General features: G+C 56.4%; 1 long non-coding RNA gene across 1 annotated transcript; it reads right to left on the bottom strand.

The window, feature by feature from the left end:
* Nucleotides 1-18,300: 18,300 nt before the first annotated feature.
* LOC309601454 lies at nucleotides 18,301-19,290 on the bottom strand. Its single transcript, XR_014230566.1, has 3 exons — nucleotides 19,226-19,290; nucleotides 19,105-19,123; nucleotides 18,301-18,983 (listed from the first exon to the last, which is right to left on the bottom strand). It is a non-coding gene; the product is annotated as an uncharacterized lncRNA (long non-coding RNA).
* Nucleotides 19,291-23,054: the final 3,764 nt, after the last annotated feature.

The raw sequence follows: 23,054 nt of genomic DNA, 5'->3' as shown, positions 1-23,054 counted from the left end.
CTTTTCAAGGAGCCAGGCAACCCCATTCACAGCCCCACAAACGATGGTGCTCTCTCTTGCGACAGCCTCCCAAAGTCCAATACTAGCTGCCTGCACCCCTCGGTACGGCCGGAGCCCGGCTCAGCAATTGCGAACGTCCAGGGATTCCTCCCACACCAAAGGGGCCAGGACCAAAAGCTCTTGCTGCTCTTCAAGGAGCCAGGCAACCCCATTCACAGCCCCACAAACGATGGCGCTCTCTCTTGCGACAGCCTCCCAAATTCCAACACTAGAAGCCTGTGCCACTCAGTACAGCCGGAGCGCGGCTCAGCAATTGCGAACGTCCAGGGATTCCTCCCACACCAAAGGGGCCAGGACCAAAAGCTCTTGCTGCTCTTGAAGGAGCCAGGCAACCCCATTCACAGCCCCACAAACGATGGCGCTCTCTCTTGCGACAGCCTCCCAAAGTCCAATACTAGCTGCCTGCGCCGCTCGGTACAGCCGGAGCCCGGCTCAGCAATTGCGAACGTCCAGGGATTCCTCCCACACCAAAGGGGCCAGGACCAAAAGCTCTTGCTGCTCTTCAAGGAGCCACGCAACCCCATTCACAGCCCCACAAACGATGGCGCTCTCTCTTGCGACAGCCTCCCAAAGTCCAATACTAGCTGCCTGCACCCCTCGGTACAGCCGGAGCGCGGCTCAGCAATTGCGAACGTCCAGGGATTCCTCCCACACCAAAGGGGCCAGGACCACAAGCTCTTGCTGCTCTTGAAGGAGCCAGGCAACCCCATTCACAGCCCCACAAACGCTGGCGCTCTCTCTTGCGACAGCCTCCCAAAGTCCAACACTAGCTGCCTGCGCTGCTGAGTACAGTCGGAGCCCGGCTCAGCAACTGCGAACGTCCAGGGATTCCTCCCACACCAAAGGGGCCAGGACCAAAAGCTCTTGCTGCTCTTCAAGGAGCCAGGCAACCCCATTCACAGCCCCACAAACGCTGGCGCTCTCTCTTGCGACAGCCTCCCAAAGTCCAACACTAGAAGCCTGTGCCACTCAGTACAGCCGGAGCCCGGCTCAGCAATTGCGAACGTCCAGGGATTCCTCCCACACCAAAGGGGCCAGGACCAAAAGCTCTTGCTGCTCTTGAAGGAGCCAGGCAACCCCATTCACAGCCCCACAAACGATGGCGCTCTCTCTTGCGACAGCCTCCCAAAGTCCAATACTAGCTGCCTGCACCCCTCGGTACAGTCGGAGCCCGGCTCAGCAATTGCGAACGTCCAGGGATTCCTCCCACACCAAAGGGGCCAGGACCAAAAGCTCTTGCTGCTCTTCAAGGAGCCACGCAACCCCATTCACAGCCCCACAAACGATGGCGCTCTCTCTTGCGACAGCCTCCCAAAGTCCAATACTAGCTGCCAGCACCCCTCGGTACAGCCGGAGCCAGGCTCAGCAATTGCGAACGTCCAGGGATTCCTCCCACACCAAAGGGGCCAGGACCAAAAGCTCTTGCTGCTCTTCACGGAGCCAGGCAACCCCATTCACAGCCCCACAAACGATGGCGCTCTCTCTTGCAACAGCCTCCCAAATTCCAACACTAGAAGCCTGTGCCACTCGGTACAGCCGGAGCCCGGCTCAGCAATTGCGAACGTCCAGGGATTCCTCCCACACCAAAGGGGCCAGGACCAAAAGCTCTTGCTGCTCTTCAAGGAGCCAGGCAACCCCATTCACAGCCCCACAAACGATGGCGCTCTCTCTTGCGACAGCCTCCCAAAGTCCAACACTAGAAGCCTGTGCCACTCGGTACAGCCGGAGCCCGGCTCAGGAACTGCGAAAGTCCAGGGATTCCTCCCACACCAAAGGTGCCAGGACCAAAAGCTCTTGCTGCTCTTCAAGGAGCCAGGCAACCCCATTCACAGCCCCACAAACAATGGCGCTCTCTCTTGCGACAGCCTCCCAAAGTCCAACACTAGAAGCCTGTGCCACTCAGTACAGCCGGAGCCCGGCTCAGCAATTGCGAACGTCCGGGGATTCCTCCCACACCAAAGGGGCCAGGACCAAAAGCTCTTGCTGCTCTTCAAGGAGCCAGGCAACCCCATTCACAGCCCCACAAACGCTGGCGCTCTCTCTTGCGACAGCCTCCCAAAGTCCAATACTAGCTGCCTGCGCCGCTCGGTACAGCCGGAGCCCGGCTCAGCAATTGCGAACGTCCAGGGATTCCTCCCACACCAAAGGTGCCAGGACCAAAAGCTCTTGCTGCTCTTCAAGGTGCCAGGCAACCCCATTCACAGCCCCACAAACGATGGCGCTCTCTCTTGCGACAGCCTCCCAAAGTCCAATACTAGCTGCCTGCACCCCTCGGTACAGCCGGAGCCCGGCTCAGCAATTGCGAACGTCCAGGGATTCCTCCCACACCAAAGGGGCCAGGACCAAAAGCTCTTGCTGCTCTTCAAGGAGCCAGGCAACCCCATTCACAGCCCCACAAACGATGGCGCTCTCTCTTGCGACAGCCTCCCTAAGTCCAACACTAGCTGCCTGCGCCGCTCGGTACAGCCGGAGCCCGGCTCAGCAATTGCGAACGTCCAGGGATTCCTCCCACACCAAAGGTGCCAGGACCAAAAGCTCTTGCTGCTCTTCAAGGAGCCAGGCAACCCCATTCACAGCCCCACAAACGCTGGTGCTCTCTCTTGCGACAGCCTCCCAAAGTCCAATACTAGCTGCCTGTGCCACTCAGTACAGCCGGAGCCCGGCTCAGCAATTGCGAACGTCCAGGGATTCCTCCCACACCAAAGGGGCCAGGACCAAAAGCTCTTGCTGCTCTTCAAGGAGCCAGGCAACCCCATTCACAGCCCCACAAACGATGGCGCTCTCTCTTGCGACAGCCTCCCAAAGTCCAATACTAGCTGCCTGCACCCCTCGGTACAGCCGGAGCCCGGCTCAGCAACTGCGAACGTCCAGGGATTCCTCCCACACCAAAGGGGCCAGGACCACAAGCTCTTGCTGCTCTTCAAGGAGCCAGGCAACCCCATTCACAGCCCCACAAACGATGGTGCTCTCTCTTGCGACAGCCTCCCAAAGTCCAATACTAGCTGCCTACGCCGCTCGGTAGAGCCGGAGCCCGGCTCAGCAATTGCGAACGTCCAGGGATTCCTCCCACACCAAAGGGGCCAGGACCAAAAGCTCTTGCTGCTCTTGAAGGAGCCAGGCAACCCCATTCACAGCCCCACAAACGATGGCGCTCTCTCTTGCGACAGCCTCCCAAAGTCCAACACTAGCTGCCTGCACCCCTCGGTACAGCCGGAGCCCGGCTCAGCAGCTGCGAACGTCCAGGGATTCCTCCCACACCAAAGGTGCCAGGACCACAAGCTCTTGCTGCTCTTGAAGGAGCCAGGCAACCCCATTCACAGCCCCACAAACGATGGTGCTCTCTCTTGCGACAGCCTCCCAAAGTCCAACACTAGCTGCCTGCGCTGCTGAGTACAGTCGGAGCCCGGCTCAGCAATTGCGAACATCCAGGGATTCCTCCCACACCAAAGGTGCCAGGACCAAAAGCTCTTGTTGCTCTTCAAGGAGCCAGGCAACCCCATTCACAGCCCCACAAACGATGGCGCTCTCTCTTGCGACAGCCTCCCAAAGTCCAACACTAGAAGCCTGTGCCACTCAGTACAGCCGGAGCCCGGCTCAGCAATTGCGAACGTCCAGGGATTCCTCCCACACCAAAGGGGCCAGGACCAAAAGCTCTTGCTGCTCTTCAAGGAGCCAGGCAACCCCATTCACAGCCCCACAAACGATGGCGCTCTCTCTTGCGACAGCCTCCCAAAGTCCAATACTAGCTGCCTGCACCCCTCGGTACAGCCGAAGCCCGGCTCAGCAATTGCGAACGTCCAGGGATTCCTCCCACACCAAAGGGGCCAGGACCAAAAGCTCTTGCTGCTCTTCAAGGAGCCAGGCAACCCCATTCACAGCCCCACAAACGATGGCGCTCTCTCTTGCGACAGCCTCCCAAAGTCCAATACTAGCTGCCTGCACCCCTCGGTACAGCCGGAGCCCGGCTCAGCAATTGCGAACGTCCAGGGATTCCTCCCACACCAAAGGTGCCAGGACCACAAGCTCTTGCTGCTCTTGAAGGAGCCAGGCAACCCCATTCACAGCCCCACAAACGATGGCGCTCTCTCTTGCGACAGCCTCCCAAAGTCCAACACTAGCTGCCTGCGCTGCTGAGTACAGTCGGAGCCCGGCTCAGCAATTGCGAACGTCCAGGGATTCCTCCCACACCAAAGGGGCCAGGACCAAAAGCTCTTGCTGCTCTTCAAGGAGCCACGCAACCCCATTCACAGCCCCACAAACGCTGGCGCTCTCTCTTGCGACAGCCTCCCAAAGTCCAATACTAGCTGCCTGCGCGCTCGGTACAGCCGAAGCCCGGCTCAGCAATTGCGAACGTCCAGGGATTCCTCCCACACCAAAGGGGCCAGGACCAAAAGCTCTTGCTGCTCTTCAAGGAGCCAGGCAACCCCATTCACAGCCCCACAAACGATGGCGCTCTCTCTTGCGACAGCCTCCCAAAGTCCAACACTAGAAGCCTGCGCGCTCGGTACAGCCGGAGCCCGGCTCAGCAATTGCGAACGTCCAGGGATTCCTCCCACACCAAAGGGGCCAGGACCAAAAGCTCTTGCTGCTCTTCAAGGAGCCAGGCAACCCCATTCACAGCCCCACAAACGCTGGCGCTCTCTCTTGCGACAGCCTTCCAAAGTCCAACACTAGAAGCCTGCGCCACTCAGTACAGCCGGAGCGCGGCTCAGCAATTGCGAACGTCCAGGGATTCCTCCCACACCAAAGGGGCCAGGACCAAAAGCTCTTGCTGCTCTTCAAGGAGCCAGGCAACCCCATTCACAGCCCCACAAACGCTGGCGCTCTCTCTTGCGAGACCCTCCCAAAGTCCAACACTAGCTGCCTGCGCTGCTGAGTACAGCCGGAGCCCGGCTCAGCAATTGCGAACGGCCAGGGATTCCTCCCACACCAAAGGGGCCAGGACCAAAAGCTCTTGCTGCTCTTCAAGGAGCCAGGCAACCCCATTCACAGCCCCACAAACGATGGCGCTCTCTCTTGCGACAGCCTCCCAAAGTCCAATACTAGCTGCCTGCAAAACCGAGTACAGCCGGAGCCCGACTCAGGAACTGCGAACGTCCAGGGATTCCTCCCACACCAAAGGTGCCAGGACCAAAAGTTCTTGCTGCTCTTCAAGGAGCCAGGCAACCCCATTCACAGCCCCACAAACGATGGCGCTCTCTCTTCCGAGAGACTCCCAAAGTCCAATACTAGCTGCCTGCACCCCTCGGTACGGCCGGAGCCCGGCTCAGCAATTGCGAACGTCCAGGGATTCCTCCCACACCAAAGGGGCCAGGACCAAAAGCTCTTGCTGCTCTTCAAGGAGCCAGGCAACCCCATTCACAGCCCCACAAACGATGGCGCTCTCTCTTGCGACAGCCTCCCAAAGTCCAATACTAGCTGCCTGCACCCCTCGGTACAGCCGGAGCCCGGCTCAGCAATTGCGAACGTCCAGGGATTCCTCCCACACCAAAGGGGCCAGGACCAAAAGCTCTTGCTGCTCTTCAAGGAGCCAGGCAACCCCATTCACAGCCCCACAAACGATGGCGCTCTCTCTTGCGACAGCCTCCCAAAGTCCAACACTAGCTGCCTGCGCTGCTGAGTACAGTCGGAGCCCGGCTCAGCAATTGCGAACGTCCAGGGATTCCTCCCACACCAAAGGGGCCAGGACCAAAAGCTCTTGCTGCTCTTCAAGGAGCCAGGCAACCCCATTCACAGCCCCACAAACGATGGCGCTCTCTCTTGCGACAGCCTCCCAAAGTCCAATACTAGCTGCCTGCGCGCTCGGTACAGCCGAAGCCCGGCTCAGCAATTGCGAACGTCCAGGGATTCCTCCCACACCAAAGGTGCCAGGACCAAAAGCTCTTGCTGCTCTTCAAGGAGCCAGGCAACCCCATTCACAGCCCCACAAACGATGGCGCTCTCTCTTGCGACAGCCTCCCAAATTCCAAAACTAGAAGCCTGCGCGCTCGGTACAGCCGGAGCCAGGCTCAGCAATTGCGAACGTCCAGGGATTCCTCCCACACCAAAGGGGCCAGGACCAAAAGCTCTTGCTGCTCTTCAAGGAGCCAGGCAACCCCATTCACAGCCCCACAAACGATGGCGCTCTCTCTTGCGACAGCCTCCCAAAGTCCAACACTAGAAGCCTGTGCCACTCGGTACAGCCGGAGCCCGGCTCAGGAACTGCGAACGTCCAGGGATTCCTCCCACACCAAAGGGGCCAGGACCAAAAGCTCTTGCTGCTCTTCAAGGAGCCAGGCAACCCCATTCACAGCCCCACAAACGATGGCGCTCTCTCTTGCGACAGCCTCCCAAAGTCCAATACTACCTGCCTGCGCTGCTGAGTACAGCCGGAGCCCGGCTCAGCAATTGCGAACGTCCAGGGATTCCTCCCACACCAAAGGGGCCAGGACCAAAAGCTCTTGCTGCTCTTCAAGGAGCCAGCCAACCCCATTCACAGCCCCACAAACACTGGCGCTCTCTCTTGCGACAGCCTCCCAAAGTCCAATACTAGCTGCCTGCAAAACCGAGTACAGCCGGAGCCCGACTCAGCAACTGCGAACGTCCAGGGATTCCTCCCACACCAAAGGTGCCAGGACCAAAAGCTCTTGCTGCTCTTGAAGGAGCCAGGCAACCCCATTCACAGCCCCACAAACGATGGCGCTCTCTCTTGCGACAGCCTCCCAAAGTCCAACACTAGCTGCCTGCGCTGCTGAGTACAGTCGGAGCCCGGCTCAGCAATTGCGAACGTCCAGGGATTCCTCCCACACCAAAGGGGCCAGGACCAAAAGCTCTTGCTGCTCTTCAAGGAGCCAGGCAACCCCATTCACAGCCCCACAAACGATGGCGCTCTCTCTTGCGACAGCCTCCCAAAGTCCAATACTAGCTGCCTGCACCCCTCGGTACAGCCGGAGCCAGGCTCAGCAATTGCGAACGTCCAGGGATTCCTCCCACACCAAAGGGGCCAGGACCAAAAGCTCTTGCTGCTCTTCAAGGAGCCAGGCAACCCCATTCACAGCCCCACAAACGATGGCGCTCTCTCTTGCGACAGCCTCCCAAAGTCCAATACTAGCTGCCTGCACCCCTCGGTACAGCCGGAGCCCGGCTCAGCAATTGCGAACGTCCAGGGATTCCTCCCACACCAAAGGGGCCAGGACCAAAAGCTCTTGCTGCTCTTGAAGGAGCCAGGCAACCCCATTCACAGCCCCACAAACGATGGCGCTCTCTCTTGCGACAGCCTCCCAAAGTCCAATACTAGCTGCCTGCACCCCTCGGTACAGCCGGAGCCCGGCTCAGCAATTGCGAACGTCCAGGGATTCCTCCCACACCAAAGGGGCCAGGACCAAAAGCTCTTGCTGCTCTTCAAGGAGACAGGCAACCCCATTCACAGCCCCACAAACGATGGCGCTCTCTCTTGCGACAGCCTCCCTAAGTCCAACACTAGCTGCCTGCGCTGCCGAGTACAGTCGGAGCCCGGCTCAGCAATTGCGAACGTCCAGGGATTCCTCCCACACCAAAGGGGCCAGGACCAAAAGCTCTTGTTGCTTTTCAAGGAGCCAGGCAACCCCATTCACAGCCCCACAAACGCTGGCGCTCTCTCTTGCGACAGCCTCCCAAAGTCCAATACTAGCTGCCTGCGCGCTCGGTACAGCCGGAGCCCGGCTCAGCAATTGCGAACGTCCAGGGATTCCTCCCACACCAAAGGGGCCAGGACCAAAAGCTCTTGCTGCTCTTCAAGGAGCCAGGCAACCCCATTCACAGCCCCACAAACGATGGTGCTCTCTCTTGCAACAGCCTCCCAAAGTCCAACACTAGAAGCCTGTGCCACTCAGTACAGCCGGAGCCCGGCTCAGCAATTGCGAACGTCCAGGGATTCCTCCCACACCAAAGGGGCCAGGACCAAAAGCTCTTGCTGCTCTTCAGGGAGCCAGGCAACCCCATTCACAGCCCCACAAACGATGGCGCTCTCTCTTGCGACAGCCTCCCAAAGTCCAATACTAGCTGCCTGCACCCCTCGGTACAGCCGGAGCCCGGCTCAGCAATTGCGAACGTCCAGGGATTCCTCCCACACCAAAGGGGCCAGGACCAAAAGCTCTTGCTGCTCTTCAAGGAGCCAGGCAACCCCATTCACAGCCCCACAAACGATGGCGCTCTCTCTTGCGACATCCTCCCAAAGTCCAATACTAGCTGCCTGCACCCCTCGGTACAGCCGGAGCCCGGCTCAGCAACTGCGAACGTCCAGGGATTCCTCCCACACCAAAGGGGCCAGGACCAAAAGCTCTTGCTGCTCTTCAAGGAGCCAGGCAACCCCATTCACAGCCCCACAAACGATGGTGCTCTCTCTTGCGACAGCCTCCCAAAGTCCAACACTAGCTGCCTGCGCTGCTGAGTACAGTCGGAGCCCGGCTCAGCAACTGCGAACGTCCAGGGATTCCTCCCACACCAAAGGGGCCAGGACCAAAAGCTCTTGCTGCTCTTCAAGGAGCCAGGCAACCCCATTCACAGCCCCACAAACGCTGGCGCTCTCTCTTGCGACAGCCTCCCGAAGTCCAACAGTAGAAGCCTGTGCCACTCAGTACAGCCGGAGCCCGGCTCAGCAATTGCGAACGTCCAGGGATTCCTCCCACACCAAAGGGGCCAGGACCAAAAGCTCTTGCTGCTCTTCAAGGAGCCAGGCAACCCCATTCACAGCCCCACAAACGATGGCGCTCTCTCTTGCGACAGCCTCCCAAAGTCCAATACTAGCTGCCTGCACCCCTCCGTACGGCCGGAGCCCGGCTCAGCAATTGCGAACGTCCAGGGATTCCTCCCACACCAAAGGGGCCAGGACCAAAAGCTCTTGCTGCTCTTCAAGGAGCCACGCAACCCCATTCACAGCCCCACAAACGATGGCGCTCTCTCTTGCGACAGCCTCCCAAAGTCCAATACTAGCTGCCAGCACCCCTCGGTACAGCCGGAGCGCGGCTCAGCAATTGCGAACGTCCAGGGATTCCTCCCACACCAAAGGGGCCAGGACCAAAAGCTCTTGTTGCTCTTCAAGGAGCCAGGCAACCCCATTCACAGCCCCACAAACGATGGCGCTCTCTCTTGCGACAGCCTCCCAAAGTCCAACACTAGCTGCCTGCGCCGCTCAGTACAGCCGGAGCCCGGCTCAGCAATTGCGAACGTCCAGGGATTCCTGCCACACCAAAGGTGCCAGGACCAAAAGTAACACCGTAAAGTAGTCAAAGAACCACCACTCACATCTTCCCTCTAACCCCTCAGCTACTCCGTCCAACCCGACTGAACCACCTTTGCCTCAACAGTCTAGGCAGAGCAATGCATTAGCCACAGACCCTTCGCACTACTCCACCTACCCCCTAACTCTACACCCCCCGGGCAGGGCGGCTCCAGGCCACACGCACACCCCGATGATCCACAGCGCACTACAAACAATGTGCCTTAAAAGACGAGAGAGAGAACTCTCGGTAATAAGAACGACACCCGGACGGAAGACACCGTCCGGCGAGAAGACCTGCGGGACCGTGACGGCCACGTGATGAGGTTCTACGGCAGCCCCAGAAAAAGAGAGGAACGTCACGGCCCCCGACAAGGGGTTATTCTGAAAACCGAGAGGACGCAGGCGCAACAATCCCGGCTTCAAGACCTAAGAACGTAAGGACGCAGGCAAGAAAGCCCAGTCCACAAAAACGGACCGCAAGAGAGTAGAGCTGCTGACGCAGCCGAGAACGACGCCGCAAAAAAGGACCGCCTGGAAACCTCCCAGGTGCCAGACCGATCCACGCCGCACGTTTGTAACGCCAGAAAAGAAGTGCCCGATCGGCACCGAGTTGACGGACACACGCATTCGAGATGCTAGGGATGATGCCCAACTCACACCACCTGAGGCACACGGCACCCTCCTTGGGCACAAAGGCAACATCGAGACCTAACAAAGTCCTAAGGCACACAAGACACACCACGTAAACTGCACAACAACAGACACAGCCTGGAACCGCCCTGCCCGGCACACGCTGCCATCCTGCTGAAGACTAACCTACTCCCTTTACCCGACCAGAGGGGACCATTCCCGGACAGCCCTCTTCCCTGCCCTACCTTTCAAAACCCCTTCCTGCAATGGCCAGCCCCGTCTCCTCACCCCCTTCCCGGTGCCAGCCCCTCAACTTTATCTTTCAGAGGGTCGGGGGGTCCGCATCCATCCTTGACCACCCACACATCGGCTAGCTGATGTTTTCCTGCACTCCCCAGGTTCCTCTTCCTCACCTGCAAAACAAAACCCCACGGCACCAGCAGTAAGCATCGCGACTGTGAAAAGCAACCTCTTCTGCGCCACCTTCACCCTCGTAAGCGCCGCGGCATTCCGCTCGCCTCCTCCACGCCCATTCCAGAGTCGGAGGCCGGAGGCTGCGGCCATCGTTCCTTGTGGTGCCCAAGATGCTAAGAGACACAAAATTACCTTTGCGCTCGTGAAAAGTCACAAGTCCCACACTCCTCCTCTCTACTTCCCACCTCGCCTCTAATGCTCATCCGATTCCAAAGACGGCCCGCACGTAACCTGCAAAACCAAAGAGAAAAGCTTCACCGAGTTGCCGCAGGATACTTGACTCTCGGGCGCCAACAGGCCTGCAACCACCTCACCTTCTCAGACCTCTCAGCAAGTTGCTGCTTCGCTCCTCTGACGCTACATGCATGATCTACAACAATCAAAGCAAACACATGCTGAGATACTACCCAAAACAAGAGCCCACCCACACTGATTCCCATCTCCTGCTCCTTTACCTTGGCCAGGTGCCTGCACTGCCTCTGTTGTTTTCAGGTTGTCATGTTGAGGTGCGGGTACCACCTGTAAAACCCAAACAAGAAAGGATCCTTAAAGCTTCACCCACAAGATGACACCTGAAAACTAACTGCTACACCAGCCCGCTAGTCATTGCTCACCATGCCTGAGTCAGCTCTGGTGCCCATATCCCACATGGCTTCACATGTTCAAAATAAAGCCAAAAACCCAAACCGTAACCTAGTGGTATACCCGCCAGTCACATCTCTCTAACACCACACACCGACCCACCTTAACTCTGTCACCCTGCACAGCTCGTCCTTCTGCATCTGCAAAACAGTAATATCAAACAAGTCGCACAGATGCAGAGCGACAGCTTAACAATTCCAGAGGTCTTGTTCCCATTAGGAATACCATCTAGAGCCCAACTACAGCCTGCCATTAAAAGAAATATGTAACTCAAACATGAAGCCCCGCCCATACAAGCCTTAAGACCTTTGAGATTCAATCTGCTCAACTAGCAGCGCCCTAGTGCCACTCCCAAACAGCTCTGGTCATCCCCTCAGCACCCGCAAAATGCTACGGAAATTACTGTCCTCGCCTGCTGCCGATGGCTGCTTGCTCTGAGATGGGCTGTACAGCCTTGGCCAAAGCAGTCTAGGCATATTAACATTAACCAGATGCTCTTAGTGCTAATCTTCCCCTGACTCTACCATTGCTACGCCCCTAGGCAGAGCAGCTCCAACCCACACACAGACACGCACAGACCGATGCTGCACTCAAACGCTACAAACGACACGACCCAGAGACCTAAGAAAACTCTCAGCAAGAGGAACGAGTCCCAGCCCAGAGATGCTGTCAGTCAAGAAGATCGACGGGGCCGCAAGGAAGAATCTACGGCAGCCCCTGAAAAGTCAAATGCCATCGCCAATGGTAGAAAGATATGTATAAACATATGTCCGTAACTGTGATGGCAGATGCATGAGAAGCCAGGCTTAAAGACCCAAGAACATTAAGACGCAGGGAAGAAATCCCAGAAAAGTGCTCTGGGAAAAGCGACCACTCTTGAGCGACAATGCTAACGCTGCCTTAATCACCAGCACAATAAATTGCCATCGATAATCATCTGATACACAAGACACACAAGAAAGATACGTGCCTTAGACTTAAAGTGTGATAAAGGAAGTGCTCAGTTAGTGTTATGTTGATGAGCCGAGGCTTGCAAGACCCTGGGTATTTCAATGTTCCCACTGGACACAGAGAAGACTAAGGACATCAAGACCTGAGTAAGGTATGGTATGAGACACAGAAGACAGACTACACAGTAACACAGACACAGGCTGGACCTGCCCTGCCTGGTAGATGTTCTTGTTTTACGGAAAGGACCCCGCGTCCTCTCCGTGCCCAAACGTGCCTGATCTCAAACCGCCTTCTCCACTACACTGATTTTATAACCCCTGCCCACCCCACCTGCGCTTCCCCCACCCAACCGACCACCTGCACAAAGATAGGGTCGGCCCCTCAACTTGCCTTTCAGAGGGCTGGGGCTCAGAAACCATCTTCTAAAAAGACCCCATCGGCTACCCAGGATGTCACTGCAATCACCCAGATCCTCTTCATCATAACACGGCAACTCAGAAATCTGAACTGGGCACCTGATGACTACAGAAACCAGTGCTAAAAACACTATAAACAAGAACATCATTATCATGACCAACACTAGAGCAAGCCTCCTTGGGCGCTCAAGGCAAAGGGCAAAAAGAAAAATAGAAAAAGCTTGCGTGCCCAGGACTGCGATAAAAGACACAGCCCTCCCTAGAGATTTCTAAGAGCACAAATAATACACATCCTCTTCTCCAGAAGAGGAGAAGGGAAGGGAAGACAGCAACACAAGCCTGCGCTGGAAATAAGTGTCCAGTCAATGCCTCTAAGTAACAGTTTCTGTGACATCCTGATGGACAGATGCAAAAATTAGCTCAGGGAGCGAAATGAGAAAGCAGCACAGAGGAGTGGAGACCCGAGAATTCCAGAGGGTACATTTTCATGTACCTTAACGTACCCAGTGCTTTCCGAGTTGAGACTTGTCTGATGTTTGTCCCCGCACGTTGAGATGCGGAGGTCCAGATAGTTTACGCTGCGTCTCTCATGACTCCGTTGTTTCTCCTGTTGGCCATGGAGAGACAAAAACAGAACAGACCTGATCAAAATCTAAATAAAACTGCACAACCCATCTGAGAAAGGCTGGTGAACCTGCCTCCCTTTCCCAACCATCCCCTGTTCCGAAGACTTGAGAAACACCTACTCTTCTCCTGACGTGGCAGGGAAGGAAGGTTGCTCCTTCCCGACAGCTCCTGCCCTGTATTTGCACCCCTGAAGCCCCCATGTCAGCTGCTCCTTGGGAGCTGCTCTTCTGAGCTGTGCCCCATGTTCTGCGAGCACCTCTCATCTTTCATCTTCACAAAGACTCCAGGCTCTGGAGCAGACCCACAAAATAACTGAAGTCCTGAAGCTTATCATCTAGGAGGGGCCTGCTGCAAACCCAAAAGATTCTAGGGACAACATAGTACTCTGGAAACAATTAGGAACAGTGATTAATTATTCCATACGCTGAAAGACTCTACACCTTATGACCTAGCTGCTTTATTGAAAAAAAGCTAAAATTCCATATACAGATGCCCACCTTAACCCCTGCTAGATCACCTCACCATCACTTCTATTAAGAAATAGTGTCAACAACTTACACAGCAAAACTGGTGAGGAAAACAAGGTTCTGTCTTCAATAAAATCAGGAATTGCAGAAAAAATACAATGCATTTTCAATCAAAAAAAAAAAAACCCAAACATACAAACTCAGACTGTTAAACCATCTTGCCACCCCTGAACACCCATACAACATTGCTGAGCAGGAAAAAAAAAAAGAAAAGAAAAAAAAAAGCTGCATTCAAGTGTACTTTCTACTATATAATGCTGCTGAACCTTGACTGGTCCTGAGGCCCTTACCTCAAACACACACACCTGCCCAAATAGTTGAGGCAGGTCAAAAATCTGCAATCACCTGAAGGAACAGCAGAGCACTGACACCAATGAAGCCAGGGAGCAGAATGAGCCCCCTGAGGCAAGGCTGTGGCTTATATACCCCTGGCCCCACCCACCACCCTTCCCACAATCCCCTGGGAAAGGGGAGGGGCAAACCACCAGAAGGCATAAAGGCTGCCCAAGGAGCAGCAGGGAGGTTTCTCCTGTGCCTTAGATTTGCAATGTGCAAAGCACTTAAATGGGGAAAGCGACCCTTACTAGAAACAACAAGACCTGCTCTTGTACACCAACTACATCTATTGCATCAGCAATGCAACCGGGTAAGGAATTAAATGTGTTTTTTCTAGGGTGTGGATTGAATGAGGTCAACATCCTGCTAAGCTGTGTAGGAAAGAAGCTCGTTAAACTCATTAGCACTGTTATTATAAAAAAAATAAAAAACACAAGATGCTATGGGGTTATGCTTCATTTCTAGCGAGACTGCACGTGCTACCTAACTTCTACTGGAAGTACGTTCTGGATAGGACTGAATGACAAAGCACAATTAGATCCCATAAAAACCCTTTCTCAAAAATTCCTCCAGTTGCAAAGTAAATCACTTACTGTAAATCACCAACAGTTCAGAGTCCCCTCGACGGTCTCTCCGACAGACTCCCTTAACGGAACTAGATGAGTCCCAAGAGACAAAAACCACAAAAACCCTATAGAAATACAAAAAATGTCTCAGAGGCCATATGAAGCGGCTGAATGAACGCCTAAGTAGCTAGAACAAACATAAATTGCAAAACACAACCAAAAAACCCACAGGAGATCTGTCGATAAAAATAGAGGAAGGCTATCGCCTCCTCTGAAAAAGTCAAGGGGAGATCTGAGCCGACAATAGATGTCTTTGGGGTACCAACCACCAAATAGAAATGTACCGTAAGACAAAAAACCTAAGGGACTGCTGCGGAGCACAAAGATGGCTTTAGAAAAGGTTCGGACAGAATGAGAGGCATCGTTGCAGGGCTCAGAGAGGCCCCAAAGGGGCCAGAGAGACCAAAGAAGTCTTGAGGACGCAATGAGTTCAAAAGGGAGTTGAAGAAAGGACGGGTGTCCTCGGGGACCGAACAGAGGTGCGCCGAACAAGGGAGAGGACGGAAGGACCGACCGAGGGAATGGAGGTGGACTCAGGAAGGGTTTGGAGGGGAAAAGAGGTGCGCAAAGCGCCCTGCCGAGCTAAAACGGGGCTCTAGGGCGTAGGGGATGTCTCACGAGAGCTCGGCAATGGGAGCGGAGGAGTCCCGAGGGGGCCTGAGAGACCAAAGCAGCCTCAGAGGTATCAATGAGGAACTCCGAGGGGGATTTCAACAACAGGGTGGAAGATAGAGGGACAAATGGAAAGAAAATTCAAGAAGCAATGGGATACCATTCGCACAGGTGAGAATTAAAAAATAAGGCCAGGGAGATGACGAGAGAGATACATACATAGGAAGAAATTTTAAAACAAATGGGGTGAAGAAAAGAGTGAGAAGAAATAAAAAATAGGAGAATGGAGCCAAACAGAGGGAGGCATAGAAAGAGTTTGAAAAGCAATGGGGTACAGAGCAGAGGGAGATATTAAAAAAACATAGGGTCAGGGAGCTGGATAGGGGGGAGATATAGAAATGAAAATTTAAAAATAATAGGCTACAAGGCAGTGCAGAAAAACTAAAAAATAGGGAGAGGGAGCTGGCTAGAGAGACACATAGAAAAAATTTAAAATGCAACGGGGTATTCTCCAGAGTTGGCAGAAGAATAACAAGTTTTGGGGAGCCATACAGGGAGGTGGGCAGAGAGGGAGACCGAGGAAGGGAGGCAGGCAGACATCTGGAGAAGGGTGGCAGAGATGGGCCAGGATGCAGAGGAGAGGACGCGTGACTCACCACAGCTCCTGGTGCCAGCAGGAGACCTTCATCGCCTCGATGCTTCTCTCTCTGCCTCTGCCCCTTCCTCCTCTGCAGTGCTGCATGCCGGACCCTCGCCCATTCAGCAGCATGCAGCGGATACCTCTATGCTCCTCATCCACAAGGTTTCCTCAATACCTGGTGGCTCACCCACATAGCCAACAGAGGCACTGAGCTCCTAGCACTGTATGCTGGTGTCTGCCCTGTCGGGGACAGCTCGGAGGGATCCTTCCTCACCACACAGACTGGCCATTCCTTGCTGGAGGCACCTGCCTGCAGGACTCCCTCCGCAGCCCATTCCCCTTCACCAGCTTTCTCAAGCAGGCATGCCCAGGCAGCCCCTTTTACAGCTGGAGCCCCTTCACCCAGCAGGGCCAGCCCCATCCTCAGCCTCACTGGCCACACCTGGGGCTGCCCTAGACCCCGCTGGAGCCCCTTCACCCAGCAGGGCCAGCCCCATCCTCAGCCTCACTGGCCACACCTGGGGCTGCCCTAGACCCCGCTGGAGCCCCTTCACCCAGCAGGGCCAGCCCCATCCTCAGCCTCACTGGCCACACCTGGGGCTGCCCTAGACCCCGCTGGAGCCCCTTCACCCAGCAGGGCCAGCCCCATCCTCAGCCTCACTGGCCACACCTGGGGCTGCCCTAGACCCAGCTGGAGCCCATCAGGAACAGGGGCCATTGCCAACGCCCCACAGCACATCACCCCCTCCCCTGCACCTCTCCACAGCCACATGCTCTGCACCCAGGGGCTGCAAACACATCCAGGGGCACAGAGGAGGCAGGGAAAGTTTATTCATTAATGCACATAAGAAACCCCAGCTGTAAGAAATTGCAAGTTTCACTGCCCAAATGCAGGAGGAGAGAGGGAAAGAGAAAAGCAGTGGGAAAGTCAGAGGGACACAGGGAAGAGATGTGGGACAGGGAGCCAGAAAATGGGATGCTGCAAACAGGAGAGGGATGGGGAGGAGGACAACAGTGTAGAGAGAGCAGAGAGATGGAGGAATAAATAAGAGAGACAGGGAGCAGGAGAGAGAGGCGGAAGGGACCAGCAGGACAACAAGATAGAGACAAGACAAGGGACACAGAAAAATTCTAAAGGGGGGGGGGGAAGCATAGGCAAGAAATTAAAAAATAGAAACAGCCCGACAGAGGTAGATGTAGAAAGAAAATTCTCAAAAAGCAATGGGGTGCAAGAAACATAGGCAAGAACTAACAAACAGATAGAGACAGGGAGCTAGAAAGAGGGAGATCTAGAAAGAAAGTGTAAAAAGTGACAGGGTAGAGGACAGAGAGGGAAGAATTAAGAGTTAGAGACAGAGATGGATAGAGGGAGACATAGAAAGAAAATTTTCTAAGTGACAGGATACAAGAATCATACACGAGAATTAAAAAATAAGTACATGGAGCTGCATAGAGGGAGATGTAGGAAGAAAATTTGAAAAGCAACAGGGCATAAGAAACACTGGCAAGAAATGAAAGAGAGAGGGAAAGGTAGCAAGAAAATTTAAAAAGCAACTGAGTTTGAGAAATATATGCAAGATTTTAAAAAATAGGGATGGAGAAGTAGAAAATAAGTTTCAAAAGCAATGGGGTACAAGAAACATAGGCAAGAATTAAAAAATAGGGACAGAAAAGAAAGCAACTGTGGTGGGTTGACCTCGGCTGGCTGCCGGGTGCCCACCAAGCCGCTCTATCGCTCCCCCTCCTCAACAAGACAGGGGGACAAAATACAACAGAAAAACTTGTAGGTCGAGAACAGGACAGAGAGGTCACTCACCAATTGCTGTCACAGGCAAAACAGACTCAGCTTGGGGAAATTAATTCCATTTATTGTCAATCAAAATCAAGAGTAGGACAATAACAGATAAGAACAAATCTAAAAAACACCCTGCTCTTTTTTCCTGGGCTCATCTCCATGACTCCTGACCTCCCTACATCCCACCCCCGAGCAATGCAGGGGGACAGGGAGCAGGGGCCGCACTCAGTTCATCACACATCATCTCTGCCGCTCCTTCCTCCTCGTGCTCTTCTTCTGCTCCAGCGTGGGCTCCTCTCCACGGGGCCGCAGGTGCTGCCAGGAGCCTGCTCCAGCGCAAGCTCTCCATGGGGTCACAGCTTCCTTCAGGCACATCCACCTGCTGCGGCGTGGGGTCCTCCACGGGCTGCAAGTGCATGTCTGCTCCACCGCGGACCTCCACGGGCTCCAGGAGGACAACCTGCCTCACCATGGCCTTCACCACAGCCTGCAGGGGAATCTCTGCTCCAGGAGCGCCTGGAGCACCTCCTTCCCCTCCTTCGTCACCGACCTTAGTGCCTGCAGGGCTGTTTCACACTCACGTTTTCTCCATCACAGCATCTACGCAGCATTTTTTACCCCTTCTTAAATGTCCATCCCAGAGGCACAACCAGCATTGCCGATGGGCTCGGCTTGGACTGGCAGCAGATCCATCTCGGAGCTGGAAGTGGCTGTGCCTGACATAGGGGCAACTCCTGGTGTCTTCTCGCAGAACCCACCCCTGCACCCCCTCCCCTGCCCCAGCTAACAACACCTTGCCACGTAAACCCAATCCAACAGCGATCGGCTACAGGGCAGAGAAGGGGGACTGAAAAATAGGGAAAGGGAGCCAGAGAGGGAGAGGTACAGGGGGGAAAAAAAATAGTGATGGGCTACAGGCCAGAGAGGAGGAAGCAACAGGGAATCAGCCTGAGAGAGACTGAGAAAAACAAAAGAATAGCAATGGGCCACAGGGCAGAGAGGGAAGATTTTAAAAAGGGGACAGTGAGGTAGACAGAGATAAACTGAGAAATGCCAAAAAACCTTGATGAGCTGAAGGGCAGAGAGAGAGGAATTAAAAAAAATAGGGACATGGAGCCAGACAGAGAGGCAGGGGAATGGGAATTGTGAAGTGCTAAAGGACAGATAGGGATAAATTTAAATACATTTTAGGATATATACATACAGGATACAATAAGCTCAAAAGGGAATTGAAGCACGAGGGATCACAGAAGCCTGCCTCAGGGGCACCCCTGCGGCCGACATGTGGCACCAAGGGACACGAAATCACAATTGTGCTTGTAAGAAAATCACCAGTCCCATGCTCCTCCTCTCTACTACCCAGCTCACCTCAAATGCTCATCCGATTCCAAAGACGGCCCGCACAGAACCTGCAAAACCAAAGAGAAAAGCTTCACCGAGTTGCCGCAGGATACTTGACTCTCGGATGCCAACTCAGCCGACAACCTCCTCGCCTTCTTGGACCACTCGTCAATGTGCTGCTTCACTCACCTGATGCCATGTGCATCACCTGCAAAAAAAAAAAAAAAAAAATCAAAGCAAATAACACATGCTGAGATACTACCCAAAACAAGAGCCCGCCCACACCGATTCCCATCTCCTGCTCCTTTACCTTGGCCAGGTGCCTGCGCTGCCTCTGTTGTTTTCAGGTTGCCATTTGAGATGCGTGTACCGCCTGTAAAACCCAAACAACAAGGGATGCTTATAGCTTCACCCACAGAACGACACCTGAAAACTAACTGCTACATCAGCCTGCCAGTCATTGCTCACCATGCCCGAGTCAGCTCTGGTGCCCATATCCCACATGGCTTCACACCTTCTAAATAAAACAAAAACCCCAAACCATAACCTAGTCGTACAGCCACCAGTCACACCTTCCCTCTAATACCACACACCTTCTTACGATGCTCCGCTCACCTCTCCTCCATCGCCCTGCACAGGAAGCACTCAGCATTATGCTGATGAGCTGAGGCTTGCGAGACCCCCGATATTGCTACCGATGTGCCCACTAGGCACAGAGAACAATGGAGACATGAAGACCTGAGTAAGGTATGGTATGAGACGCAGAAGACAGACCACACAGTAACACAGACACAGGCTGGACCTGCCCTGCCTGGCAGATGCTCTTGTTTTACAGAAAGGACCCCACGCCTTCTCCGCACACAATCTCAAACCACCTTCTCTGCTACGCTGATTTTAAAACCCCTGCCTGCCCCACCGGCGCTTCCCCCACCTGCCCGCCCGCACAAAGATAGCGTCAGCCCCTCAACTTGCCTTTCAGAGGGCTGGGGCTCAGAAACCATCTTTTAAAAAGACCCCATCGGCTGCCTAGGATGTCGCTGCAATCACCCAGATCCTCTTCATCATCTGCAAACACGGAGCGCCATCACTCAGCATCACACCAGTCAACGCTGACCTCTTCCGCAAGGACACCCTCCTCAGAAGCACCGTGGCATGCCACTCGGTCCCAGTCTAACGCCAGATGTTGCCGTCGGCATCGCCCGTGGCACCTAGAAAACCAGTGATGCAAAGCGACCATCGCGCCTGGAAGCGGTCCCTGCTCACAAACTATTCTACACACCTCAAAAATAACTGCTGCTATGGTTTGCTGTTCATCGCTCACCTTGCCCGACAAGCTCTGCGTGGAGATTCTGCTTGGCATGTAGTTTTGTGAGTCACATTACGCCTTCAAAACAGAGCGTTAGCTAGACACATCGGTGCCAACAGGGGCACGTTCCCTCCATCGCTGCGTGCCAATCTACCTTCTCACAATGCTCCGCTCGCCTCATCCCTTCGGTGTCCAGCTCCCTATTGCGCATCTGCAGCAACAATAATACAAAGTCAAACGGGTGCTGACAAATACCCTAGCCAACAGCGAACCTTGTCCATTCCGACTTTTTCGCTCCACTAACCTTGTTGATCTGTGCTTTGTGCTCTGACCTGCCAGGCTGACGCAGCAACATCAGTGAGTTAAAAAAAAAAAAAAAGACAAACAGTAATACCCCTAATTAGTATACACCTTTCCCTCTTCTTTCCTCTACCCCAATAGCCGCATGCCTGACTCATCCTTTCCCCCAGCAGGCTAACATGGATCTGCTCACCTCCCATGCTGCGCCTCCGGGGTCAGCATCCACGTCAGGCGCCTGCTCGTACAGTCGGTCCTTCTCCGATGACTCAGGAACCAAACATTTGATGCCAGGCCCCCCTTGGGAAAGTGTGGAGAGGCACACAGATGTTACATACTGCTTTCCAAAAGAAAGAGCCCACCATGCAAAACAGACTAACAAATCCCTTGGACTGACTCACATACTCAGGCAACACAGAGACCCCAAAACCACAAAACCCAAACGATCGACCTCACCTCCCCCGTCACGGCCCACAGTGCCGTCCACTCGCCTTTCTTGTCATGCCTTGCTCACCTGTCCTGCTCAGCCCAGGCCTATTACTTAAGCTGCAATAATAAGTCAATCCACCTGCCGACACACAAAAATTACAGTTACTGCCAGATGACTCAAATATAGGCAAAGACCAACAGGCCAAACACCAAAAGAGCTACAAGTAGCAAATGACCATGGCTGGTGTAATGACAGACTCTTCCTTCACGGATAAATAACTCCTAAATGACTCCATGAACTGCAGCACGGAGAACCCCTCGGCAGACAGCATGCTCGCGTGGGAGCACTGACATATACGGGACAGGACGCTGAGCTGCCGGAAGCTGCTCGCACACACGATGCTATAACAGATAACACTGCACTATAAAGCCTGGGCACAAAGGGAGGCACTGAGGGTGCCACAAAGTGCACAGGGAGGCGCTGGAGACCTCAGGGTTCCAGCGGGTATATTTTTATGTACCTTAACGTACCTAATGCTTTCCGAGATGGGACTTGTCTGACATTCGACCCTGCACGTTGCGATGCGGAGGCCCGGACAGTTCATGCTGTGTCTCTCATGACTTAGTCGTACCTCCCGTCACCTGTGGAGAGACTAAAACAGAACAGACCTCATTGAAACCCAAATAAAACTGCAAAACCAGGGGCGGGGCCTGTCGCTAGGGGCCGGGGCCGGGCCGGGCCGTCGCCAGGGGCGGGGCCTGTCGCTAGGGGCCGGGCCGGGCCGTCGCCAGGGGCGGGGCCTGTCGCTAGGGGCCGGGCCGGGGCCGGGCCGTCGCCAGGGGCGGGGCCTGTCGCTAGGGGCCGGGCCGGGGCCGTCGCCAGGGGCGGGGCCTGTCGCTAGGGGCCGGGGCCGGGGCCGGGCCGTCGCCAGGGGCGGGGCCTGTCGCTAGGGGCCGGGGCCGGGCCGGGCCGTCGCCAGGGGCGGGGCCTGTCGCTAGGGGCCGGGGCCGGGGCCGGGCCGTCGCCAGGGGCGGGGCCTGTCGCTAGGGGCCGGGCCGGGGCCGGGGCCGGGCCGTCGCCAGGGGCGGGGCCTGTCGCTAGGGGCCGGGCCGGGGCCGGGCCGGGCCGTCGCCAGGGGCGGGGCCTGTCGCTAGGGGCCGGGACGGGAACGGGGCGTCGCCAGGGGCGGGGCCTGTCGCTAGGGGCCGGGCCTGGCCGTCGCCAGGGGCGGGGCCTGTCGCTAGGGGCCGGGCCGGGCCGTCGCCAGGGGCGGGGCCTGTCGCTAGGGGCCGGGGCCGGGCCTGGCCGTCGCCAGGGGCGGGGCCTGTCGCTAGGGGCCGGGCCGGGGCCGGGCCGTCGCCAGGGGCGGGGCCTGTCGCTAGGGGCCGGGGCCGGGCCGGGCCGTCGCCAGGGGCGGGGCCTGTCGCTAGGGGCCGGGCCGGGGCCGGGCCGGGCCGTCGCCAGGGGCGGGGCCTGTCGCTAGGGGCCGGGCCGGGGCCGGGGCCGGGCCGTCGCCAGGGGCGGGGCCTGTCGCTAGGGGCCGGGGCCGGGCCGGGCCGTCGCCAGGGGCGGGGCCTGTCGCTAGGGGCCGGGGCCGGGGCCGGGCCGTCGCCAGGGGCGGGGCCTGTCGCTAGGGGCCGGGCCGGGGCCGGGCCGGGCCGTCGCCAGGGGCGGGGCCTGTCGCTAGGGGCCGGGGCCGGGCCGGGCCGTCGCCAGGGGCGGGGCCTGTCGCTAGGGGCCGGGCCGGGGCCGGGCCGTCGCCAGGGGCGGGGCCTGTCGCTAAGGGCCGGGACGGGAACGGGGCGTCGCCAGGGGCGGGGCCTGTCGCTAGGGGCCGGGACGGGAACGGGACGTCGCCAGGGGCGGGGCCTGTCGCTAGGGGCCGGGGCCGGGCCGGGCCGTCGCCAGGGGCGGGGCCTGTCGCTAGGGGCCGGGACGGGAACGGGACGTCGCCAGGGGCGGGGCCTGTCGCTAGGGGCCGGGGCCGGGGCCGGGCCGTCGCCAGGGGCGGGGCCTGTCGCTAAGGGCCGGGACGGGAACGGGGCGTCGCCAGGGGCGGGGCCTGTCGCTAGGGGCCGGGACGGGAACGGGACGTCGCCAGGGGCG

The sequence above is a fragment of the Platalea leucorodia genome (genome assembly GCF_965183815.1).
Source record: "Platalea leucorodia genome assembly, chromosome: 35".
In the NCBI taxonomy this organism is placed as follows: domain Eukaryota; kingdom Metazoa; phylum Chordata; class Aves; order Pelecaniformes; family Threskiornithidae; genus Platalea; species Platalea leucorodia.
Note: the sequence above shows the minus strand (reverse complement) of the source record. Positions and strands in the feature narration are given on the sequence as shown.